At 43.6% G+C, this 9,930-nt stretch overlaps 1 non-coding gene across 1 annotated transcript; it reads left to right on the top strand.

Moving 5' to 3' along the window:
* The first annotated feature begins 328 nt into the window (after positions 1-328).
* On the top strand, positions 329-401 carry trnar-ccu (transfer RNA arginine (anticodon CCU)). The gene has a single exon. It is a non-coding gene; the product is annotated as a tRNA-Arg (tRNA).
* The last annotated feature ends 9,529 nt before the right edge of the window (positions 402-9,930 follow it).

Genomic DNA, 9,930 nt, shown 5'->3' with positions numbered 1-9,930 from the left:
CAGGATGGGAGTGATGTCTCACTCAGTTGTTTATATGCTAAATTTAAAGTGGGCTTATTAAGCTTTTTCTAGTTTTCTGTCATGTGTGCACTCACCATGCACTTTAGTATACCAAGTTAAACTTCTTAATATTTAATTATAAAAATCTTAGTTTCTCCCTGGTCCTTGTGAGGTTTCATGAGTCTCCACAGGAACAGAAATGACGCTCAAACAAAGTGGAGCTGAGAGCACAGCTCCTGTGCTGTTCTCTGAGCTCTCCATTCATCTGCTATTCACAATATACCAGCTGTACACTGAACAATCACAGCGTGTTTAAAGGGCATGTCTAGCCCCAGTGGCCTAATGGATAGGGCACTGGCCTCCTAAGCCAGGGATTGTGGGTTCAAATCCCACCTGGGGTGATTTTTCAGCAGAGTGTCGCAGCATAACTGGCCCATAACCCACAAGTTTATGGATCGAAGCCATCCTCTGCTAGACCTTTTAGACAGTTGGCTTTAGAGGCTGTATAATGTGTGAGGGTATCTCTGTAGGACTAACTGGGGCAGAGAAGCCCCACCCACTTGCTTTTCAAAACTATTTGTGAGGGGCATCCAATCAGAATAAAGTTCACTTAAGGGGAGAAAAGCTAAACTGGCTTTTTGCAAACAGAAGAAACCATAAGGGGGAACACTGAGGCCCAGTATAAGATAAGGTATTCCACCATAATCACACTAGTTTTTATCGAGTGGAAGTTACTGCAGGCATCTTTTAGCTAAACACCAGAAAAGCTCAACTGTGTCAGCAAATAATTTATTCAACTTCTTTTGCTGCCAAAACCTTGTCTCACCTCGAGAGACAAGAATGTCTAATTCTATGTCAAATACTTCACGTGAGTTTTACAAGTCCTTGTTCACCTGTAAATTGAGAAGTGTGAGCCTAAACGAGCCGACTGCAAGAATGCAACAAAGTAAACTTTCTCTGCCGAGACTGAAGTCTGCAGGTGTGATTGCACCTTCGCTCGACTTTAATCCCATTTCCTAAAATCTGCGCTTCCTGATGAAAATCCACTGCGTGCCTACAATTCACACAGCTTTTGTCACATTAGTCAACAAGGCCCTGTGACTACAGGCTGTTTACAAAGTGAAGCCTCTCTCCTCTCTGTCACGTCGCGCTGCGACTGGAGGGGGAGCCGCGCAATCAAAGCTCGCCGAACACACGTCATCCTTTGAGGGGGTCTTTGAAATCTGGCCCTCATCCGCACACGGTGAGCGCATCACGCCGCATTAGACAGTTTGTGGAATAAATATTTGACGGCCGGCAATATCACAAGATGCAGAGGAACCTCCTAGCACGCAGCTGTTCGCCCCCCCCACTCCCAATCACCGTCTCCCCTCCCATCCTTTATCCTCTGCCCTGCCTGCCTCCTGCAGACAGAGAGCTGGTTTAAAGCTCAATTGTGCATTTTGCAGATAAAGTAGCAAAACTACTAGAGGCGGTGTTGTGAGCGCTCGTTGCCAGGGCAACACTGGTAGGGAGACCTGGTTCTCCATTACTACTTAATTTAGGCGCTCTAATTGCATTCCACACAATCTGTGGCCACAGCGTTACGCAGAGGAAAGGAAGGAAAAGTTAGGGCGGGGGAATGGTTGGGGGTCGTTCCTTGGTAAACCCCCGCCTGGGAGCACATGCACAGCGAAGACGGGGCAAAATGGCTTTGAAATTTGCTTTTTATTGCTTTTTTGTGGTGGTAGAATGTTTAGCTTAAACATGAACCGCACCACTAAATTTAAATGTTACTCTTCTTTTACTCTCAAGAGTGTCTTTAATTCCCAGTCGCTGAAAATTGGTGAATATCATCAGAAGTTAAACGTATTGTCTAATGTGTGATAGAAGGAGGAGCTTCTGAGGGAGAGGCTGTGTAATAATGAGAAGTCTGGGGTCTGAATCTTAAACAATCAATAATATAGCAGGTGTAAGATAAAATGAATAAGCAGAAACTCCCCACCGTCACCAAGCGCTGCTCATATAAGTATAATATAAACGGAGTAACCACTGGTTGCTTGGGGAAAATGTGTGGTCTCCAACCGGTTGGTGAGTGGTTGCTGGCAGCTATGAAATTGATTGCTAAATGTCCCATTCATGTATGCCCAGAGACTAGTCAGAACCACCTGACCACCTCTGGTCGGTAGAGAAGAATGACTATTCCTCTTATTGAGGGACGTTTAAGGAGGTACATGTTCCAGCGGATCGATCCAAATATTGATAGTATCGATACCAATGCTGGTATTTATTTTGGATAGATACTGCTACTTTGTTTGTATCCTCTAAGTTTAGCATGTAGCCCAATGAATTGTGTTAAATCATTTTCTGCATATGAAAAAATATACCTCAAACATGCACTATGTCTGAACCTTTTTGCATTGACTGTCACATCTGTTTATTTATATCCTGTAGCACATTTAAACAACAGAAGATGACCCAAAGTGCTTTAGTGACAGACACATTTATGTTCCAGCTCTCCAAAAAAAGCCAGTTTTAGAATACTTTTGGTTGTTTTGACTACAGTGGGGCAAAAAAGTATTTAGTCAGCCACCGATTGTGCAAGTTCCCCTGCTTAAAATGATGACAGAGGTCAGTAATTTGCACCAGAGGTACACTTCAACTGTGAGAGACAGAATGTGAAAAAAAAATCCATGAATCCACATGGTAGGATTTGTAAAGAATTTATTCGTAAATTAGGGTGGAAAATAAGTATTTGGTCACCTCAAACAAGGAAAATCTCTGGCCCTCACAGACCTGTAACGTCTTCTGTAAGAAGCTTTTCTGTCCCCCACTCGTTACCTGTATGAATGGCACCTGTTTGAACTCATCGTCTGTATAAAAGACACCTGTCCACAGCCTCAAACAGTCAGACTCCAAACTCCGCCATGGCCAAGACCAAAGAGCTTTCGAAGGACACCAGGAAAAGTATTGTAGACCTGCACCAGACTGGGAAGAGTGAATCTACAATAGGCAAGCAGCTTGGTGTGAAAAAATCAACTGTGGGAGCAATCATCAGAAAATGGAAGACATACAAGACCACTGATAATCTCCCTCGATCTGGGGCTCCACGCAAGATCTCATCCCGTGGGGTCAAAATGATCATGAGAACGGTGAGCAAAGATCCCAGAACCACACGGGGGGACCTGGTGAATGACCTGCAGAGAGCTGGGACCAAAGTAACAAAGGTCACCATCAGTAACACACTACAACGGCAGGGAATCAAATCCCGCAGTGCCAGACGTGTTCCGCTGCTGAAGCCAGTGCATGTCCAGGCCTGTCTGAAGTTTGCCAGAGAGCACATGGATGATACAGCAGAGGATTGGGAGAATGTCATGTGGTCAGATGAAACCAAAGTAGAACTTTTTGGTATAAACTCAACTCGTCGTGTTTGGAGGAAGAAGAATACTGAGTTGCATCCCAAGAACACCATACCTACTGTGAAGCATGGGGGTGGAAACATCATGCTATGGGGCTGTTTTTCTGCCAAGGGGACAGGACGACTGATCCGTGTTAAGGACAGAATGAATGGGGCCATGTATCGTGAGATTTTGAGCCAAAACCTCCTTCCATCAGTGAGAACTTTGAAGATGAAACGAGGCTGGGTCTTCCAACATGACAATGATCCAAAACACACCGCCCGGGCAACAAAGGAGTGGCTCCGTAAGAAGCATTTGAAAGTCCTGGAGTGGCCTAGCCAGTCTCCAGACCTCAACCCCATAGAAAATCTGTGGCGGGAGTTGAAAGTCCGTGTTGCTCGGCGACAGCCCCAAAACATCACTGCTCTCGAGAAGATCTGCATGGAGGAATGGGCCAAAATACCAGCTACTGTGTGTGCAAACCTGGTAAAGACCTATAGTAAACGTTTGACCTCTGTTATTGCCAACAAAGGTTATGTTACAAAGTATTGAGTTGTATTTTTGTTATTGACCAAATACTTATTTTCCACCCTGATTTACGAATAAATTCTTTACAAATCCTACCATGTGGATTCATGGATTGTTTTTTCACATTCTGTCTCTCACAGTTGAAGTGTACCTCTGGTGCAAATTACTGACCTCTGTCATCATTTTAGGTGGGGGAACTTGCACAATCGGTGGCTGACTAAATAATTTTTTGCCCCACTGTAAGTCACTGCTCTCCCCTACAGAAGCTCGCTTTATAGTATAAAAGTATCAGTACTGATATTGGCAATACTGGCCCTGTATTTACTTTTACCGTATTGCGCGGCACTCATAACAAGTTATTTTGGTGCTTTTCCAGACTCTCTACCTTTGCTTTTTGTTAGTGCCCGTTCTGTTGAGGTGCAGAACTTTCAGCTATGAAAACATTGTTACACCACCTGGCTAGCTAGTATTATCCAGATTGCCATTTGACAGTATAATATTGTAAATGTACGATAGTGGCTTGAAGTATACCTGTTATTTGTAGATTATAATTTGTTATGTCATATAATTAGAGCTATCCCATTCCATTGAATTTGAGGACGACTGGTGGGTCACTAAGTTGCTTTAGACTTTTAAAGACTGTGTGTCTATGTGTGTGTGTGTGAAAAAGAGATAGAGGGAGGGAGTGAAAGTGGAGTAAAATTGTTCTAATTGTTCAAGCTTCTGGCCTCAGAGCTCTTATTCCCTTTCAAAAGCAGTGCGCACACACAAACACACACACACGCATGCAGCCCTGCAAGCTTCACCGTCCCTTTGAACCTCCACAGGCCGTGGCCCTGAGAGAAAGCTGGCCCACGATGCTTTTCTTCAGCTGGGGGTTTGAAATGATTGGTAACTGTTGAGCCAGTGTTTTCAGGTCCCTGACCCCCAGCACTGAAGTGCTACAGACACTAGATCCAACATAGCCCCAATTATCCTGCACTCTCTCCAGCCACTTCAGTGACCTGGCGAACACCCCGCCTCAACTACACGGCAAAAAAAGAGAAAAAAAAAAAGCTGACAGTCTTTGTGCTGTGAAGGTACTGCTTTAAAAAAATGAAGAAAACGTGTTTAACTTTGAATGCAACAAAGCAGAATTTGGACACATATAAGCCATACATTTGTAACGCTATTGTGAATGCAGCACAGGTGAATCAGCCTATTGCATCATCAAAGCCTCTGTGAGCTGCTTCGAAAGCTGCTTTTAACTCGCCCGAAGCACAAACTATCACAAGCAATCGCAAAACCTGAAAGAAACGCAAGGACTCAACATTTTCCACATCCAGTACTCACATTACAAAACACAGAGACGCACAAGGAAGGAAAATAATGTCAGACAAGGTGTTCTGATCACAAGGCATTTCCATTTTTCAGGGATTTACAATCGATATGGATGCCATCCAGCCTCTGGTCTCCTGTGCATTAGAAACTGTTTATTTCCCATCCAGGACGGTCATTGTAGAACAGCTTTAAGATAAAAAAAAAAAAAAAAGAGTTACAGATTCAGCTCTCAAGGTTTCTTGCCTCTATCTGTGTATCCAAGCCTGGCAAATCCTGGTTTAGCAGGAATTATACGGAGAATCTTCTGGAACACACGGCACAGAGTTAGGCCAAGTTTCATACAATGTAATACAAAGAAGAAATCAAGTAAATTTCAAAGGTTTCCACTAAAATAATCCCTAAACATTGTTTTGATTGTATTTTGAATCCTTGAGAATGGAGCTGCCAGGCAGGAGGAAAAGAGGAAGACCACAGAGAAGATTCATGGATATAGTGAGAGAGGATATGCAAAGAGTTGGTATGAAAAAGAGGAGGATGGAAGGGATAAGGTGGCAAGTGATCTGCTTCGACCACCCCTAAAGGGAGCAGCTGAAAGAAAAAAGATCCTCTAGATGAAAGACTTGAAATGTGAAATTAATGAAAAAAAGATCTAAAGGTGAAAAAGTTTAAATTACTCACTGAGTTTAAGTTACATTTGTCTCTAAAGCGTCATCGTTATGACACTGCTGTTCTTAAAATGGCATCATTGCCAAATTAAGGTATCTTTTTGTGCATGCTTACCCAGCAGTTAGATAACATCAGGCTGGTCAGTGTACTACTTTTGAGAGATGGGATCCACCACCAGCACCACCCCGTAATCTCCTGTTTTCATTACACATATCATTTGGGCCGATAGTTAAAAAATGTATATTGCGTACCACTTTTATGCAGATGATACCCAAATTTACCTTCCTCTTATACCTGGCTACAACTCATGTGAAAATTTTTTAACCTGCTCTCAAAACATTTTCTCAAACTCATTATCCACTATCCGTTCAGATCTTGTGCCCCTGGCATTATTTCATAGACCTCAGGTTAAACTCAACTTTCTTCAGTTAGGACTTTTAACTAAAGTTAGTTAATTTCTCAAGTTAATTTCTTTCTTTAAAGACCAAAAGAAAGCCATTCATGCTTTCATTACATCTAGTTTGGATTTATGCATGAAAGCATGATCATATTTCACTCATTCTTAACTTTTTGCACTGGCTTCCTGTGAAGTACACGACCAATTTCAAAATTCTGTTGCTCACAGGGACCAATTTCAATTTGCAACTCCCAGCAAACACTTGCCAACAGTTTTCATGAATACACACTTCCTTTGGCAACCAGTGGTTACCAGCAGGTTGCAGACTGGTCTCTAGGCCTGCATGAATGGGGTCCACATCCAATAGTTGGAGAACCAGGTGGTCAGAGTCGCCCAAAGTCAGCTTCAGTTCACCCACCAGCACCTAAAAGAATGGATATATAAGATAAGATAACCTTTATTAGTCCCACTTATGGATGGATGTAAGGAAGGCCCAGGCCAAAAACTAGCTATCCACTGCTGCAAGCACAATAACATAACTTCCCAAGCACCTGCAAATGCAACACAAAACTAGTTGCAACAGACCATCATACACGGAGTGTGTGCCAACCCAAACCAAAGACCCAAAACTTGAGTTTCATCAGGTAATGAAAGAAGAGGCCAGTAGGCTTTAACTAGTCTGAGTCACAGAGGAAACGCCACTTGTTTGTATAGCAGAATCACTCTAACCACATTTACAGTGGGGCAAAAAAGTATTTAGTCAGCCACCGATTGTGCAAGTTCCCCCACTTAAAATGATGACAGAGGTCAGTAATTTGCACCAGAGGTACACTTCAACTGTGAGAGACAGAATTTGAAAAAAAAATCCATGAATCCACATGGTAGGATTTGTAAAGAATTTATTCGTAAATTAGGGTGGAAAATAAGTATTTGGTCACCTCAAACAAGGAAAATCTCTGGCTCTCACAGACCTGTAACGTCTTCTGTAAGAAGCTTTTCTGTCCCCCACTCGTTACCTGTATGAATGGCACCTGTTTGAACTCATCGTCTGTATAAAAGACACCTGTCCACAGCCTCAAACAGTCAGACTCCCAACTCCGCCATGGCCAAGACCAAAGAGCTTTCGAAGGACACCAGGAAAAGTATTGTAGACCTGCACCAGACTGGGAAGAGTGAATCTACAATAGGCAAGCAGCTTGGTGTGAAAAAATCAACTGTGGGAGCAATCATCAGAAAATGGAAGACATACAAGACCACTGATAATCTCCCTCGATCTGGGGCTCCACGCAAGATCTCATCCCGTGGGGTCAAAATGATCATGAGAACGGTGAGCAAAGATCCCAGAACCACACGGGGGGACCTGGTGAATGACCTGCAGAGAGCTGGGACCAAAGTAACAAAGGTCACCATCAGTAACACACTACAACGGCAGGGAATCAAATCCCGCAGTGCCAGACGTGTTCCGCTGCTGAAGCCAGTGCATGTCCAGGCCCGTCTGAAGTTTGCCAGAGAGCACATGGATGATACAGCAGAGGATTGGGAGAATGTCATGTGGTCAGATGAAACCAAAGTAGAACTTTTTGGTATAAACTCAACTCGTCGTGTTTGGAGGAAGAAGAATACTGAGTTGCATCCCAAGAACACCATACCTACTGTGAAGCATGGGGGTGGAAACATCATGCTATGGGGCTGTTTTTCTGCCAAGGGGACAGGACGACTGATCCGTGTTAAGGACAGAATGAATGGGGCCATGTATCGTGAGATTTTGAGCCAAAACCTCCTTCCATCAGTGAGAACTTTGAAGATGAAACGAGGCTGGGTCTTCCAACATGACAATGATCCAAAACACACCGCCCGGGCAACAAAGGAGTGGCTCCGTAAGAAGCATTTGAAAGTCCTGGAGTGGCCTAGCCAGTCTCCAGACCTCAACCCCATAGAAAATCTGTGGCGGGAGTTGAAAGTCCGTGTTGCTCGGCGACAGCCCCAAAACATCACTGCTCTCGAGAAGATCTGCATGGAGGAATGGGCCAAAATACCAGCTACTGTGTGTGCAAACCTGGTAAAGACCTATAGTAAACGTTTGACCTCTGTTATTGCCAACAAAGGTTATGTTACAAAGTATTGAGTTGTATTTTTGTTATTGACCAAATACTTATTTTCCACCCTGATTTACGAATAAATTCTTTACAAATCCTACCATGTGGATTCATGGATTTTTTTTTCACATTCTGTCTCTCACAGTTGAAGTGTACCTCTGGTGCAAATTACTGACCTCTGTCATCATTTTAGGTGGGGGAACTTGCACAATCGGTGGCTGACTAAATAATTTTTTGCCCCACTGTATCTGTCAAGTGCTCTTTGCTTTCAGCTTAAATAGTTTTTGTGCCGATGTGAAGTGTTCTGGAAGGATTAACCTTACACTGTTATCGGGCAATTCAGTGTAAGTATATCTCAGATGATGCTTTGGCATTGCAAAAGCAATTTTACAAGCAGTGCAACAAATTAAAAAAACTGCTTTCTACAGGGACAAAAGAAGAAAAGTAATACAAAGCAGTAATGTGAAATTATTTTTTTCGGTTTCAGAACTGCTTTGTATTTAACATCTAGTCAGTCATATTTGATACATCAGTTTTTGTGAGTTTTTGAGACTTCTACATCTTTTTTCTCCCCCCTCAAAAGCATAAATAAACCTATAGAAATTGGACAGTGCATTTTTAATCAATAAACTACAAAAATGGCTGCTGTAGCAAACATAATACAAAATAAAACTTATATATGCAAATAAATACATATTTTTTAATTTTTTGGGGGGGTCAATAGAAGGTCAGTTTTCAAAAAATATGAATTTTCTGCCAATTTCATGGTTTGCAGTTCTGTCTTTTAAGGGTTAAGAGAAGACTGATGCTGTGAAACAAAGTTTGCAATGCGTGCACAGGTTAGTTTTTCAGTTTGACAGCACAATGTGTGCACTTCAGTATCTGTAGGTTCATGTGTGCTCAAATGTGTGAGAAACCGTCTCCTCTTAAAGGATCTGTCACCTTCCAAAGGTCGCCGGCTGAACTGGCTGTGAGCGAGCGTGATTGTATATGATGGGATCTCTGTGTTTGATACGGAGTTTCAGTGGCTGTATGGAGGAGGAGGCTGGAGGTTGTGACCCCTGTGACTCTCTCCGACCTGTCCTTTGTCTCTTCTCACCCCGGTTCCCTCACCATCCACCCCCATGTGCCCTCAGCCCCACCAACAATGGGACCTCCTGGGTGAGAAGGAGGAGGTGGGGTGCAACTCTTTTATGACTTCTTTGCCATTTTTCTCTTCCTCCACCCCATTCGATTTTCAGTCCCTGTCTCATCCTCTGGAGTCGGGGGCCACCATTTATATCGTTGCCTGGGAATTAAGGTCCCGTGGCCCCTTTTGTTGCGAGGTGGGCTGTGGCAGCGGTGGCTGGGGCAGGGGGCGAGCGGCAGAGGAGGGCTGCCCTTTGTTCCAGCCAGCAGAGTGGGCTTCAGTTCCCACAGAACTTGGGGGCTGAGGGGAGGCCCCAGCCCCCGCTGCATGACAGCGATGAGGTAATGTTTACAGAGCTGCGTGCCCTCACACATGCAGCGTCCATGCATTTATGAGGCCTGCAGTCAACAGACATAG

The sequence above is a fragment of the Copadichromis virginalis genome, linkage group LG23, assembly GCF_057382275.1.
Source record: "Copadichromis virginalis isolate Kocher_CV1m ecotype Utaka linkage group LG23, C_Virginalis_male_GT1.1, whole genome shotgun sequence".
Lineage (NCBI taxonomy): Eukaryota > Metazoa > Chordata > Actinopteri > Cichliformes > Cichlidae > Copadichromis > Copadichromis virginalis.
This window is presented reverse-complemented; position numbering and strand designations above follow the sequence as displayed.